At 36.3% G+C, this 16,994-nt stretch overlaps 1 protein-coding gene across 2 annotated transcripts in view; it reads right to left on the bottom strand.

The window, feature by feature from the left end:
- The window catches only part of SEMA5A (semaphorin 5A), a 2,688,572-nt gene that overhangs the window by 2,492,136 nt on the left and 179,442 nt on the right, over positions 1–16,994 (bottom strand). Inside the window, exon 2 of one of the 2 annotated variants that reach the window (XM_044064865.1) lies at positions 2,943–3,011. The exons of the other annotated variant lie outside the window; for it this stretch is intronic. The gene's annotated coding sequence lies outside the window, so the exon portion shown is untranslated. The remainder of the gene's footprint in view (positions 1–2,942; positions 3,012–16,994) is intronic. 2 annotated transcript variants of the gene reach the window in all.

Below are 16,994 nucleotides of genomic sequence, written 5' to 3'. Positions count from 1 at the left end.
CTATAGTCTATGTATCCAGTTAAGCACATACATAGTTAAGATGAGTGGATTGAAAGACATGATGTGCAGTGAGCAGCAAGCATTACTGAACTGCAGATTTTGAGAAGTTACATGACACATGAAAATGTCCACCTTTCCTACTTGCATCACTAAATGTCCACCTTTCCTACTTGCATCACTGTTTGTAGCTTTGCTGTCTCCTGCCTGCATTCACTGCACTGCATAGTAATGATAGCTAGCCATGTTGTAATCAGCATGTTTATATTCTTCTGTACATGCTTTCTCCCTTGCCTGCTCTCTGAGCACTTATTCCTCTCTTTTACTTCTGTGACGGCCTTAGAATCCCAGTGTTTCCCTAGTATTCCTCCATATGTGAATCTGGCAGTGGATGGTTGAGTTCTAGTAGCTCCAGCGTTATTATCTCTCCCTAGTCTGTTCTGTATCTCCGATCCTTCCCATTTATGCCATGAAATGGCATATTTAAGCCTACAACTGGATAAAAAGATTTCACTTGTTTCCATTCTCTGATGCAGTCACTGCTATTATGCGACTTCTAGCTTAGGATGAGACACTTAAGGGATAAACAGCATTTTGATTCCTTCCTGATCCAAGGCCAGTGTAAAACCATCTCCACATTAGCCTTCCCGAGTGGAGGTCTGCAATCCTACTCATGCAGGCCTTGGAATAAAGGCGGTTAGATGGTAGAATGGTACCTGAACAAGTTTGGAGTACAGGCTCACACCTCTTCCTCTGCAAGATAGCAATCACTATATGGGAATGTGCCACTATGAACAGCATAATCAGGTGGAAGCATACATTGTGACCAACAGCAAAAATCATTATTCCCACGACCATCGATGACACTTCATCAAATACACATAACACTGAACCACAAACGATCAAAAAATAAATGAAACAAATCTTTTTCCAGGGGGGCAAGCCCACCTGCACCCCCACTCCCTGCTAATTGTATGGTCTAACTCCTAGATTGCACAATAGTAGAGAAAGGACATACTCCACGATCTCCACTGTATGGCGATCTATAACATAAAGAGCTGGTACTTTCTGAACAGCTGTACCAACTCCCCTGGGATCAACGATTTGTGCTATCATTCAGAAAAGACGCTCCCATACAGACATATTCCCAGGTATAAAACAGAATATACTTTATCATGTTTATGCTTTGTGATCCTCACTGAGCAATCACAGCTGATCTTTCAGTTCAGGACCTTGGCCATCAGCTCTGTAATTTATTCATTAATAGAAGACTAAACTAGCACCACTGAAAAGGTATGCTCTCCAAAAACAAGTAAAGTCAAACTAAAAGGTTTGTGGTGCTACAGCTGGGTTAAGTATTCTGCAATCAAGAAGAATCATGGCTACAAGTTAAGGATATCTTGAAACTAATCCATACAGAACACTATAAAGGATGGCCTGTTTTCTGCCTTTGGGAGCACACTGTTTCCCAAGATCTGCTTCTTTCAAAAGGGTAGGGAATTGGGCAGTAAATGTATTGTTAGTGGAAAGGTGGGAGGGTTTTGTTAACTCTGCATGACTTCCCAATCCTTTGCCTGCAGACAGTTCTTTGCAGAAAGGCCAAGGTCAATTATCATCACCTTGTTGTGGCCCAGAATTGCTTCACTTCAGGTACTTCAAATCATAATCTCCTCATTTGTGCTCTGACAGATGGAAACCCCAACACTAAAACATAGATGATTACATCCTCTTTAATTATCAACTCTCCCAAGACATATCTCAGAAGTGTTCAAGGCTGCCAGTAAATCTTCTATGTATCCTTTTCATCTTCAGTCTGTAAATTTTATGATGCCTTGCCTGTCTCTGGCTTCTTTTTGACCTCAGCCTCAGTTACTCTATCTTCAAAGTACGTAAAAAGGTTATCTGCCTGTGCCATGCTATGGTGGAATATAGCAGTGGTGCCCAACCACCAGGCTATGGACCAGTACCATGCCGTGGATCATTTGGTACCGGGCCACCAGGCATGGAGTAAAATGTAAAAGTGAATGTGTGTATGTATGTGTATGATTGTATTTATGTGTCTGTCTGTGTGAGTGAATGTGTGAACAAAAGCAGAAAGCATGTGTGTAAGAGTGAGAATGATCGAGCCATTACTTTACACTCACTAAGCAGTGCTTTTGGTACAACTACAACTGTAAATGAACTGTAATTTAGTGCAAAGAAAGAGTCAGGATTTGACTTTAATATTGCCAGAGTTAAGCTTATGTTATTCAGACCAGGTAACTAATTAATGCAACTACTCCCATGTTCAAAATACTCTCGAAAGACGGAAGATTACTAGAATCCAGACTCTTAGGATTACTAATAGATGCAGAACTACAATTCTGCTACTGTGTAAAGAGGGTAATGCTGAAACACAAACCAAAAAGGAGTTGTTTTGCATGTGTCCAAGCTCTTTTTAATTGCACTTGCTTAACAACTAGTCAGGCTTATCTCATAACCAGTGTTTATTTTAACCTACATAAAACTTAGCTCACCAGACATGAAGAAATCTACAACAGAAATGCCAAATTTGCTTGAAAATGTGACAGTGGAACACACCCCTACATTGTTTTAAAAGAACTAAAAAGTTTGAATATGTCAACTACCTGTACTCCTTTTAAAATTCCATAACAATCTTCATTCTATAAACACCTACAATGTCCCGCAGTTAGCTCTTTTCTGATCTGGCAGTCTTTGTCTCATAGCTTCACAACAGAATCTCTGTCACATGTTGAGACATACCAAAAACAAATAATTGCTTTGCTGTATCTATAATCAACAAAACAATGCAAAAAGCCTGTAACAAATTACCTGCAAAACATCGGATTCTATAACCCATTTAAAGAAAGCATTAAAAAGCTCCTAGCATCAAATTAGATCTGAAGCTGTAATACCAACCAAGTTATTTAGGAAATCATTATTACCTCATAAACCTATTCTCAGGTCATCTAATAGATCAGGTGAAGCTTTTAATTCCGATCAGTTTTCAGTGTCTAAAAATAGAACAGAGAAATGATGAATATTTCTTTCCATTGGTTCTGACACTCAATCAGCTTTTGCACTTCAGCAATGTCTGCTAATGACTGCAACTCATGATGAAACATGTTTTCCCTATCTATTTTCTGTATCATTTTACTTTATGCCAATAAATGTGCTATGATGAAAAATGTAATACTATTAAATGAAATACCACCAAAAAGTCATGCATATGATTTACATTTTCTTAAATGTAATTTCATATTATATATATATATATATATATATATATATTTATTTATTTATATTATGCAGAACTTATATTAGCAAAAAGAAAAGTTGTACTGTATGCTACACCACCCCCACATTCCAACACCAAAAACTGATGTCTGTAAAGATGAAAAGGAACTCTGCTCATTTGGAACTATATTGTCGTCAAAGACAAACTATATACAAATAAATTAATAAATAAATAGGTAGAGAGATATATAAATAAATGGTTATGATGAGTTATTATATGTATGTTACATACATAGACAATATTTTTCTCTGTTTCTTGCACTTGTTTTCCTGATCATAGATAAAAATGGCCCATTGGGATTAGGTAGTTGTCCTATTGGTTTCCAAATTACATAAGTAACTAAGTAAATAAACAAATTAAACAGAGCTGAGAGATGAATTATTGCCAGATTTAGATAGAAGCACTGGGAATAACATTAGGAGGCATTGTTGTATTTAAAAAAAGATTTGTTCTTCAAAAATTTACTTGAGAATAACAGACTTAGCCACAGATTTCCAAGTAATAAATCTTTGGGGAATTTTAAATGTGGTATGTGTAAGCAATGTCCACATATTATTTCTAGTGGTAAAAAAATTCAATTTGGACATATGAGATTTTTTTGTACAAGGACACAATAATTGCCAGTCCAAAATGTGATTTATATGGCTAAATGTTTGCAATGTCTGGTTTTCTATAAAGGTAAGATCTCTAGACATCTACGTGAAAGGATTTATGAACATCTATTAGACATTAAAAAAGGCAGGTTGACCAATGCCTTATGCAAACATGTTAGAGAATACACTGATTGTAAATCTGAATTTTGTATTATACAATAGAGTTTATTGGCTATTCAGGGTAGGACTTTACCTGAACATTTAGATTAATGTGAGTTACGCCTAAATGCCTTTACCTATCCAGGCTTAAATGAGTATGATAGTACTAATTGTGTGTTAAAACTTACACATTTGGAGGGTTAAATTATCCTGCTGGCTAATTGCTTGATTATTCACTTGATTATTTGATTACTTGGTTGATATTTAATTGGGTGTGATGCTTTTTAACTGTGCAATTTTAGAGAGTTTTTTAGTTTTGGAGAAGTCCCAGAGCACTGTGGGGATGAAAGCGCTTAACGTTTCATTCTTCTTTTAAGTATTCTTAAGTTTCTTATTTGGATACAATAAATCATTCTTGGAACTGTATCGTTGTCCTTGGTACTTGGCTGCTTCCTTGAGGTACCGTTCATTTGTTTCTTTTGGTTACCATCTCACCTGCATGTCACAGTAATGTTTAAATCAACAACACCTTGTATCACATGAGTATCATCTTGCGAAATCTTCATATTTCTAATTTGGTATAATTATTTAAACTGTAAATGTTTTTGCATTAGTTTTGAAGATTGCAAAATTATTGTTCTCAAAATGTTTTGTAATACTGTGGAGCATTTCTCCCCGGGCCTCAGATGAAAATGGGCTCCAACCCAGAAGGACTTTTCTGGTAATCAAATGTCAATAAATAAAAAAATAAATATGTCAGAAAAAAATGCTAGGAGTTGAGCTGTAAACTTAAGTCATTTATAAATGTTTCCTGTTGGTGCAGTGTTAGCCTTAGGTCAAGTGGTGCCCTAGGCAAAGGGGCTCCACAGTGCCCCCACAACACACCACCTGGTGCCCCCTCCCTGGTCTACTTATACCATCCAGTTTACTGGAAAAGCGCCCCTGCTAGAGCGGCACCCTAGGCATCTGCCTGGTTGGTTTATGCCTAAGACTGGCTATGTGTTGATGAAAAGATGCTTGGAAGTCACTGTGATTGTGAGGGTTTGAAAGTTTGCAGGCTAGCAGAGACTAAAGGCTTGCAAAAGAAAATGTCTGAAATTCTGTTTGCAATATCTCCATGTCAGATTAGAAAACTAAAACAGTGAGTAAAAAGGTCACACAGGAAAACCAATTGGTTAAAAAGACAAAAAGAAAAATCTAGCAAGTCTAGACTTTCCACTATGTGATACCTTAACCCTCTTGTATCAGAGGCAACATGGGATATATGCAAATTACCCTTTAAGAATATCAGGTATTTTAGCTAAATGGCGATTCTGAATGTCCATGACCTTTACTTTTACTTTTGTATCCCATGTTGCCTGTGATACAAGAAGTTTCACACAGTGGAAAGTCTAGCCTTGCTACATGTCAGATTAGAGGAAAGTGAAAAAAGAAAACAAAGACTAATTATGTGGCTGAAGAAAAATGTTATATCTCAAGTTTAGATAGCCCTCTTGAGTTGTATCAAAATAATAGCAAAGACACATTGAGAGAGAGAGAGAGAGAGAGAGAGAAAGAAATGTTTAAATGTGAATCATGCCCCCATTGGAAACATGTCAGCAGAGGTCTCTCCTTTACAGTCTGAGAGTGGATATGCTAAATTCCTGTCACAGCTTCAAAGGGGGATACTGTGAGAACCTACAGTCAGGTGACCAGTTGAGGTCATTCTGCAAGCCATCTAGGAAATTATTAACTGGGGAAAAATGAGACAAACTAGAAAAGTAACAAAAAAAATGGCACTGTACCAAGGAGTACTCGAAAAAGTAGTTTATTCCTGATAAAGTAAGCGCTTTCATATAGGATAATACCTGCACTTCTTCAGACAAAAGTAGAAACAGTACATAAAACAGTAATTTAATTACATCCTCCAAAGATGCATCCCTAATTAAATTATATCACATGATTAATTAAATAATTGATATCTATAAATGCAATTAAATACTGAATGTATAGAATTGAACCAGTGGAAGTAAAGAAAACTAATATATGTACATATTATACGGTATAAAAATCTATTGTGAAATGATATAAATTGATGCATAAGTATATAAAATAATATATGCTAGAAAAAAAAAAAATATATATATATATATATATATATATATATATATATATATATATATATGTGTGTGTTCTATTAAAACCACAACCAATATGTAACAATGTATAAAAAATGTATAAAAGTTTTGATGCTGAATGAATGTATAACTGATCCCATATTCAAAATAATTGAATTATTGTTGTAAAAATTCTGTTATGCAAAACTTCAATAAGAAACTGTAAATTACATACACCATAAATGACATAAAACATCTCTTATCTGATAAGACTTTTTAGTTTCAATATATATGCTATAGAGCACATTTCATTAATACCAGGGTATCTAGATGTGTCACATCTGAGTTGCCATAATAGCTCACATCTCTCTAACCATAAAGAGATGGAGCCACCCCTGATACTGTTGGTAACTTGATCAATCACCCTGAACTCAAAAATATGTTCTGGAAAATTAATTATATGCTTAGACAGGACATTCTCAACTTTTTTGTTTTTGATTGCATATACGTGTTTATATAACCTGTCTCTAAGTCTCCTATCTGATTTTCCTATATAAAAAACAGGGCACATTTTACACAGGTAGATGATACTTCTAATGTTGCAATTAAATCTATTCATACAGGAAAATCTCATATCTCTGACTGTAAAGGAGAGACCTGTGCTGACATGTTTGCAATGGGGGCATGATTCACATTTAAACATTCCTTTTATTCTAGAGTTTTTGGTTTTCTTAACCTCCAACATGAATTTTAAATGTATGCCCCTTTTATATATGATCATAGGTCTACTGGGAAAATTATCCCTGACATTCACATCAGCTGATATCAAGAACCAGTTCTTATACACAATGCGCTTGATCACATATGCTTCATTGCAAAATGGGGTGATAAACATAGTTGCAAAATCCGAAGGAGCATTGCATGTTGATCTACTAATATGTACACTAGGATTGTTTGAAATATCCATGCCACTAAAATGGAAGTCACTCAGAATGGCTTTAAAATGTCCAGTCAACCTTTTAAAAGTAACCTCCGCCAGGGAATCCTCCAGTAAGGAATGTGGATAACCACGTTTCAGAAACATATCTTTAAAAAACTGGCATTCCACCAAGAAATCATTAAGATTGGAAATCATCCTGGCGGCCCTGACTAGCTGACCTTTGACAACTGATTTCTTCTGATAGCCAGGGTGCGAGCTTGAAAAATGCAGAAAATAATTAGAATATGTTTATTTTCTGAAAATAGTGGCCAGATAGCATTGTCTGATGCTGTCCTTGCTCAAACAAATATCCAAATAGGAAATTGTTGCCCTTTGGAAGTCGCTTGTGAATCTTAGAAAATCAGTGGTGCTACTGATATAATCCATAAATTCCTTAAAAATAGTCTTGTTACCCTTGAAAATGACAAAAATATTGTCAAGGTTACAAGTGTAATAATAAATATTTCTGAAAAGGGGTTGCTCCTAAGGATAAATTCCTTTTCCTAAAATACCATGACTAGATTAGAAAAGCTAGCCCCACACGGTGAACCCATGGCGACACCCTGGATCTGCAAACAGTAAGAGTATTCAAACAGAAAAAAGTTGATGGTGAGTATCAAGTCTAAAAATTCTTGTATCAAATATAATTCCTCATTACTAATACCCTTCTGGACCAACAACTGACTGACCCAATCAATGCCTAATTCATGAGAGATCACCGTGTACAAATCTTTTACATTTACAGTTGCAAAGTTGTAATCACCATTATATCACAATCAATTAACATTAGCACATGCTTGTGGTTCATCAGTCAAAAACTTTTTAAGTACGTTATCCACAAATTTGGCCATAGAATAAGTAATGGAATTATGACCATTAACTAACTGGTGTAAAGGGGGATTTTGCAAATCCTTGTGAATCTTCGGTGTTCCAAAGATATTAGGGATTTGTGGTGCTGGAACTGTTAAATAATTGTAAATGTCATACATGTTTCTATGAATAAATCATTTAAAAATATTCTGATTTTTTTATAAGCACCATTAAGCTCATTTAAGGACACTAATTTATAGTTCTGTCTCTAACATACATTTTATTTTCATTTTGTAAGTATCATTATCAAAAATAACTATGGCCCCACCTTTACCTGGTTGAGAAATTCTTAAGTCACTCATAGTTATACTAGATAATAACATTCTTTCATCAGAGTTCAGATTATTATTACTAGACATAGTAAAAACAGTTTTGAACAATTTAATATTCCTCAAATCAAACTCACAAATCTGTTCAAAAGCTGCCAAAGTAGGATTTAAAACAGGATTAAATGTACTATACACATGAAAGGCATTGTCATGGTTACCAGTACTAGCAGCCAAAAGCAGTTTCAAATTTAGCTTCCTGACGAACAGCTTCAAGTCAATGATAGTTTTAGGTAAATCCAAACTCCTGGAGGGTACAAATGTCATGCCCTTGGCTAAAATATCAACTAATTCAGTATTCGCAGGAAAACAGGAACAGTTGAATACTTTGAAATCACCAGTGGAATTACAAATAATATTCAAATGTTTATCCCCTTCAACAGGCAAATTATGAAAATCATTGTTCAAGAAGAGGATATCACACTCACCAGATGGGGAAAGACAGCAAACTGTTATCTCCGAGCCTGTCGCTGGTTCCTGCGATTCCTCTTCCTGTTGCTTTTGTAGGACGGGGTCTGTTGAACTGAATTGTTATCCCCCTGAAAATTCTGCTTATTCCACATGTTGTTTGAATGTGGACCCAAACTAGTGGAAGTGTATGCGTTATTATTTCCTCTCATATTCTGAAGTTTTTCACTTCATCTGGGACCTTCTGCTGCAGTCATACTATTATCTCCTTCCATGTATGAATTCCAACATAAAACGTCATCACTTCCTAATGCCCCCATGTCATGGATGGTTCCGATATCCTGATTGGTCGTATGAGCCATCATTCTCCACTGCTGCGATTCAGGAGGGCGTGGATAAGCATTTTTTTCTGCTGTATTCCCCCTTGTCTCTGTTGAGATTTTTAACGTTTGTAGCCTTAAACCTCAGAATCTGTGCATCGATGCTGCTGAAGATACGGTCATAATCTTACCTGTATCTACTGAAGTCAGAATCCAATTTGACAGTTGCATCTAACACATGAAGCTCATCCTCCAGAGTTTTTATTTGGTCATTATAGTGCTTTATGAAGCATTCCATTAGTTGAATGCCCTGTTGGTTGAATAAGTAGATCAGCTCCATATGAAACGGTGAGTCCAGAATTAATCCTGTGGGGTAGCACCATGTTCTCAAGCCTTTCGGCACTATATTCCTCGCAATACATTCTCGGAAATATAACACATCTAACTGAAGTTCCTTCAGCTTAAATGATTTTGAATCCAAACTTTTCAAATTACTAGCAATACTAGCTGATGAATTAGGGGCAGTACCATTGACTAAGTTAATTGTGTTAAAGTTGGGCATAGGTTGTAACCACCTATGCAAACTGTCATATTCATACAATCCAAAGCTGGCAAAGGTGGCCCCTGTAAAGGGGATGTAAGTCCAGTTATATTACTGTTCTGGTTCAGATTTCCTGGGTTGACTGGTTCATTCGGTCATTGAGATGCACTTTGCACGTTGGAATTCTCCTCTCCGTGCCTATGATCATGAGAAGCAGCAGAACCAGAAGTAGCAGGGGCTGCAGGGGAGGACGGGTGAATCTCCATGGTATTAGAAGTAACAGCAGACTTTGTAGAGTAGTTCACTACGATGTTAGCTAGATCATCCACTTTCTTGTTGAGTGCATAGATAAGGCAGGTTAATACACCAGTGTCCTGGGTAGTATTCATCTCAATATTCTCCTCTGGAAACGGAAGGAGCGCTGAGCCCAAAGTCAGTAGCCATGACAAAAAGAAGAACTAGTAACTGGGGAAAAATGAGACAAACTAGAAAATAACAAAAAAATGGCACTTGACCAAGGAACATCAAAAAAGTAATATATTCCTGATAAAGTAAGCGCTTTCATAGAGGATGATACCTGTACTTCTTCAGACAAAAGTAGAAACAGTACATAAAACAGTAATTTAATTACATCCTCCCAAGATGCATCCCTAATTAAACTGCATCACATGATTAATTAAATAATTGATATCTATAAATGCAATTAAATACTGAATGTATAGTATAGAATTTTTAGACTTTACACTCACCAACAACTTTTTTCTGTTTGAAGACTCTTACTATTTGCAGACCTAGGGTGTCGCCATGGGTTCACCATGTGGGGCTAGTTTTTCTAATCTAGCCACGGTCTTTTGGGAAAAGGAATTTATCCTTAAGAACAACCCCTTTTTGGAAAATATCTATTATTACACTGTTTACCTTGATGATATTTTTGTCATTTTCAAAGGTAATGAGACTATTTTTAAGGAATTTATGGATTATATCAGTAGCACCACTGATTTTCTAAGATTCACAAGCGACTTCCAAAGGGCAACAATTTCCTATTTGGATATTTGTTTGAGCAAGGACAGCATCAGACAATGCTATGTGGCCACTATTTTCAGAAAATAAACATATTCTAATTCTTTTCTGCATTTTTCAACCTCTCACCCTGGCTATCAGAAGAAATCAGTTGTCAAAAGTCAGCTCGTCAGGGCCACCAGGATGATTTCCAATCTTAATGATTTCTTGGTGGAATGCCAGTTTCTTAATGATATGTTTCTGAAACGTGATTATCCACATTCCTTACTGGAGGATACCCTGGTGGAGGTTACTTTAAAAAGGTCGACTGGACATTTTAAAGCCATTCTGAATGACTCCCAATTTAGTGGAATGAATATTTCAGACAATCCTAGTGTACATATTAGTAGTCAACATGTAATCCTTCGGATTTTGCAACTACGTTTATCACCCTGTTTTGCAATGAAACTTATGTGATCAAGCGCATTGTGTATAAGAACTGGTTCTTGATATCAGCTGATGTGAAAGTCAGGGCTAATTTACCCAGTAGACCTATGATCATATATAAAAGGGGCATACATTTAAAATCCATGGTGGAGGTTAAGAAAACCAGCAACTCTACAATAAAAGGAATGTTTAAATGTGAATCATGCCCCCATTGCAAACATGTCAGCACAGGTCTCTCCTTTACAGTCAGAGATATGAGATTTTCTTGTACGGGTAGATTTAAATGTAACACTAGAAATATCATCTACCTGCCTAAGTGCAAAATGTGCCCTGTTTTTTATATAGGAAAATCAGATAGGAAGTTTAGAGAGAGGGTATATGAGCACATATATGCAATCAAGACAAAAAAGTTGAGAATGCCCTGGCTAAGCATATAATCAATTTTCTAGAACATATTTTTGAGTTCAGGGTGATTGACCAAGTTACCAACAGCATCAGGGGTGGCTCCATCTCCTTACAGTTGGAGAGATGTGAACTAGTGTGGCAACTCAGATGTGACGCATCTAGATACCCTGGTATTAATGAAATGTGCTCTATAGCATGTATATTGAAACTAAAAAGACTTATCAGATAAGAGATTTTTTATGTTATTTATGGTGTATGTAATTTTTTTAAGATACAGTTTCTTATTGAAGGTTTGCATAACAAGAATGTTTACAACAATAATTGAAGTATTTTGAATATGGGATCAATTATACATTCATTCACCATCAACACTTTTATACATTTTTATACATTTTTCTACATTGTTACATATTGGTTGTGATTTTAATAGAACATATATATATATATATATATATATATATATATATATATATATATATATATATATATATATATTCTAGCATATATTATTTTATGTACTTATGCATCAATTTATATCATTTCACAATAGATTTTTATACCGTATAATATATACATATATTACAGTTTTCTTTACTTCCACTGGTTCAGTTCTATATATTCAGCATTTAATTGCATTTATAGATATCAATTATTTAATTAATCATGTGATATAATTTAATTAGGGATGCGTCTTTGGAGGATGTATTTAAATGACTGTTTTATGTACTGTTTTCTACTTTTGTCTGAAGAAATACAGGTATCATCCTGTATGAAAGCACTTACTTTATCAGGAATAAACTACTTTTTCGAGTGTTCCTTGGTCCAGTGCCATTTTTTTATTATCTAGGATATTATATTTTACAGGGAGTAATCTCTGAGTATTGAGTATTCTATCTTAGGGAATCTGACTAAAACAAACTGCTCAATTATTTCATTGTACCTTGGTTGATCAAGTAAGTTATTAGGGAATAGCAATTCTCCTACAGTCAGTCAGGAATATTGCAAAGCTTAGTTTAGAGATTGTTTTTCTTTATATGTATGAGTCTGTTCATCAATATTATTTTCAATATTTTCTGTGATTTGAACTCAGTGGTTTACGGTAAATATATGTTTAGAATTTTCTTTTATTGTTTATTATTAAATTTTCTTTTATTGTTTATTATTAAATATATTTAAACTTTTCATTGTGCCTGGTCCTTTTTAGAACATGTTTAGCTTTGTGAGTATTTGCACATATTTATTTGGTGATAACTCTGGCTGCTTCTGAAAGCCTTGCTGTTTGGTCAACATTACCATTTGTATTATTATTAACTTCACTCAGCATAAATGGATACCTTTTTAAGAGCCTTATAGTAACTGACTGGTGGCAGTGAATTTACCTTATAGTCTGGGCAAAGCTGGTAGAGCAGGTAATCTGTGCTAGCCTTTCCGAGGTGTGTGTGTGTGTGTGTGTGTGTGTGTGTGTGTGTGTGTGTGTGTGTGTGTGTGTGTGTGTGTGTGTGTGTGTGAAAATTAAGTCTCACACTGTGTGTGTGTGTGTGTGTGTGTGTGTGTGTGTCTGTGTGTGTGTGTGTGTGTGTGTGTGTGTGTGTGTGTGTGTGTGTGTGTGTGTGTGTGTGTGTGTGTGTGTGTGTGTGTGTCTGTGTGTGTGTTTGTGTGTGTGAGCTACTTGGGACAGGGACACAAAGCACTGGTTTCACAGTGCCAGTGAGGGAGCCTTATTGGGGACCTGGGGAGAGGCAGATAGAGACAGCCAGACCCCTGGCTGAGTGTACGCCCTATGTGCTCCTAAGGGAAATTTTGCTTGGTGCAGACAGGTCTGCATCTGGAAATACTGAGTGTATCCATTTGTATTCCAAGTGCACATCACTCTCCAGTGTCAGTGGTACAGGATTCAGGCTCCTTGATTACTGGTCCAGTGTGGTTATGTCACATAGAGCACATGCTGAATTTCAGGATTAAGCTTATGGAGCTCATTAGGCTGGCAGATTAGCATCTTGCCCAAGAACAACAGCAACAAAAGATTTGGTACTGTTGACAACATCAACCCAAGAATATACAGAATACGCTACAGGCAGGATGGGAGGGACCTTCCTCCGTTGTGATAAAGATAAGGTATCTTAATTATATGGTGGAGTTGTCAGGAAGGCAGCAAAAGCATAAACTCTACCATTTTAACATGCCAAATTGCTACTATAATACACATATATTGGTACACGGTAGCTGCAGTGGGATATAGTTGGTAACAGGGGGATGCTGTGCTATTGCTATTCAGTAAGGCTCAGACTGATATGTTACTGAATGAGGTAGGCACTGTCACGTCTGCTATCCAGTGCACACATTCAGTACAAGAAGAATTTGTGTACATGTTCATTTTAAAGCCAGAGTGCTCTCAACTGATGGAGTACCATGAAGACACAGGAGCCCAAAAGTCAGTCAAATGGAAAAACTTAACTATTAAGGCAAAAACATGTAGGTGAAAATACCAGAAAGGGTTCTGTCATGTTATCAGATATGGAAAATGTCTTTTAAGGCAGTGAATTGTGTGATATAGCTATAGAGATACAATTTCATCCCAAGGCACATTCCTGGGAGAAATGCAAGAGTTGTACAAAACCTGTTTTGGGCATTTTTTAGTAGAAAATATGAAAAATGTGGAAAAGATTTATGAACTTTACAACTGTCCTTTCAGTAACGATGCATCTGTGCATGTGTCTGTATGCTTCCTGTCAAAAACTGCATTTCCTTGTTTGTAATGGAACTATGTGTGATCTAACCAGTATTATTAAAAAAAAAGAAAAAGAAAAAGAAAAAAAGTAAGTATAAAAAAACTTCTAACCTGCAGAAAATACCAAGCCACAGCTGCACTACTTTCCTCTTTGTTTGGACTCAATCTGGAAGAAGTAAAGGTTGTTTCGACAGACAGTAGAGGAAAGAGAATGCAGTCAGCATGCTCAGATTTTTGCATTTTTGTCTCTATGTTACCTGCAACTCTATTAAATATTACAGAAAACCTGTGGTAGTTAGACTACAGTAATCTCTAATTTGTGTTAGAAGTAGGATCATGTATTTGTAAACCACAAAAAGAGGAAGCCAGGCTGTGACAGAAATTCCAAGGTCTCCTTTATTAAAACATAAGCGCTTTCATTTCAAATTTGAAACAGAATCTCTGATCTGAGGAAGTTTCACAAACTTGAAATGAAAGCGCTTATGTTTTAATAAAGGAGAGCCTGGAATTTCTGCCATTGCCTGGTTGCACATTTTTGTGGTTTTCAGAGTTTGCATTTTATTAAAGTTTATCATTTATTTGTAGTTGCACTGGACTCTGCAGCTCTTAATAGTAAGGGTTAATTGGGTGTGTTAGGCAATGATCATAACTCAAGGCAGCAGTACACATTTGCTGTATATTCTTAATGTCAATTGCCCCCATTTTTAATCTGTCAGTCAGCTGATTGGATTGAAAAATCATATCCCCTGTCCTTGACTTTTTACTTGGTGGTCAGTGCATGAGCTGTGAGACCATAGCCCTTGGCCATCACATATTAACTGGTGGCACTAGATGAGAATATAAGCCTATGTCATCACATATTAGTATGTGGTCATTGACAAAAACTGTGAGACTGTAGCCCCTGACCATCATAGTATATATCAAACCTTTAGTGCTGGAGAAGTCAAGCCACACACCCAAGTACCTGAATTACTTAGCAGTATCCACAAATACTCCAGTTTAGGTCGCAACAGACTACTTTGCTGGCATCTTAGCCATCCTTTTGTGGCTTATAAACAGCACAGCTTGAGTTGTCTCACATTTAATAGATAGATCTTGCTGAAGAAACTAGTTCTACATGTTATACAATAGTTAGGTGTTCAGTAATAAGGGTGTATTATTGTGAGATCATCACCAAATGCAAAGAATGCAGACGGTGATTGCATTTATGTGAACAGTGACTCTAGGACTGAACCCTAAGGACCACCATTCAATTTTGTTGTGAGGCAATAAACTGAGTGACCTGTTTGTTCTGTTGGGTATATAGCTCTTAAGAGACTGTAAATTAGATGGAGTCAGCTATCAATATACAGTGAGAAGCACTGCTGAAGACATTGGTTAGTTCAACAAGGATCTTGCCAGTGAAGTCATCATGGCCAACTCACTTAAAAAGAGGAGTTATCATGCAATGTTCTTTCTGGAAACTAAGCTGATGTCAACAAAGAATATACACATTGTACGTCTTCATGTCTAAACATAAAAATTTAAATCGTACTATAGTTCAGATACTCTGGGATACCTTACTTATGACAGTTGGCCTAGTTTAAATAGTTTGTCATTGCTTGCACTCCACCTCACATCAAATCTTATTTAGCACTTGTAAAAATAATATCACAATTCTTTTTTTTTTTTAGTTTTTTCACCTTCCTGTAAACATACTCTGGAAAAGTTAAGTTTTAACATCCTATGATCTGTTCACTTTGTATCAACATATATGAGTAATAAACGTCATTGCCAAGATTAGTGATTTGTAGAACTTGTAAACTTATTAGATGGATCTCCATTTAACCTTGTACCTTTGTACACCTGCCCTAACACATGAAGTAAGGAACTAGGTTTCAGTGCCCAATCAACCACTCCTTTTGCTTAATTCTTAGTTTATGCAATTGACAGCAACATCTCATTTAACACATTTGTTGTAACATTACAGTACTTATTGTTTCTACCAATCATAAACTTGTACTACCATTTTGAGGAGCTTGTTCCCCCTGGTCTCAGCTGAAGAGAATTTGCAGTAGTCCAGCCAGACTATGTTAGTTAAGAAATGCAAGAATGAAAGAACAAAAAATATTTGGGGATCTGGCCCCTCCACCTGTAACACACACACACAGTGCTTATTCTCCTGGTCACCGCTGTCATTCTCACCATGTCTGCGTAAGTTGTAAAGGCCCCCTCCTCGTGTCAGGTTGCCATTCTAACCAGTTCTGACTATTGGACTCATTCTTTTCCCCTGTCACATTTCTTGTTACTTCAGCCATCTTCCTCATATAGGCTTACCAGCTACTGCCTTGCTTCCTTCACTATCCTGAATTTAAAACAGTGTATGCTGACATCCAGTTTACAGCACTATGCATTTCAACGTCTCCTTATTTCTTTGCTTTAACGGTCCTCTTATGACCATGAATTCAGTGCTAACCATTGCTACTACTCCTTTTTGTAAATAAGGTCATGTTGTCATGTTGTGATTCTGCAGTGACAAATTCATCATATTCTTGCCTTGTCCACTTTCTGATCTTCCTTTGGATTCTATCACTCATATTCTTATCCACTCATGGGACAACTGGGGTATTTCCCAGCTCAGTCTCTTTGCCAGATCTCTTCTAATAACTATAAACACCATCCCAGTCAACGCTACGTAAGGAACCAGTGGACTCTCCTGAACATACAAAATGAAGCATACATACAAATAAATAAAATGTCTTTCTTTTTGTTGTAATTATAGCTTCAGCTTTTTGTATTTATGCGTTATGTACACTGATACAAGAAACATCTTCAGTGGATTCTCCTGT

This window comes from Protopterus annectens, chromosome 3.part0 (genome assembly GCF_019279795.1).
Source record: "Protopterus annectens isolate FY-2018-M chromosome 3.part0, PAN1.0, whole genome shotgun sequence".
Lineage (NCBI taxonomy): Eukaryota > Metazoa > Chordata > Ceratodontiformes > Protopteridae > Protopterus > Protopterus annectens.
Note: the sequence above shows the minus strand (reverse complement) of the source record. Positions and strands in the feature narration are given on the sequence as shown.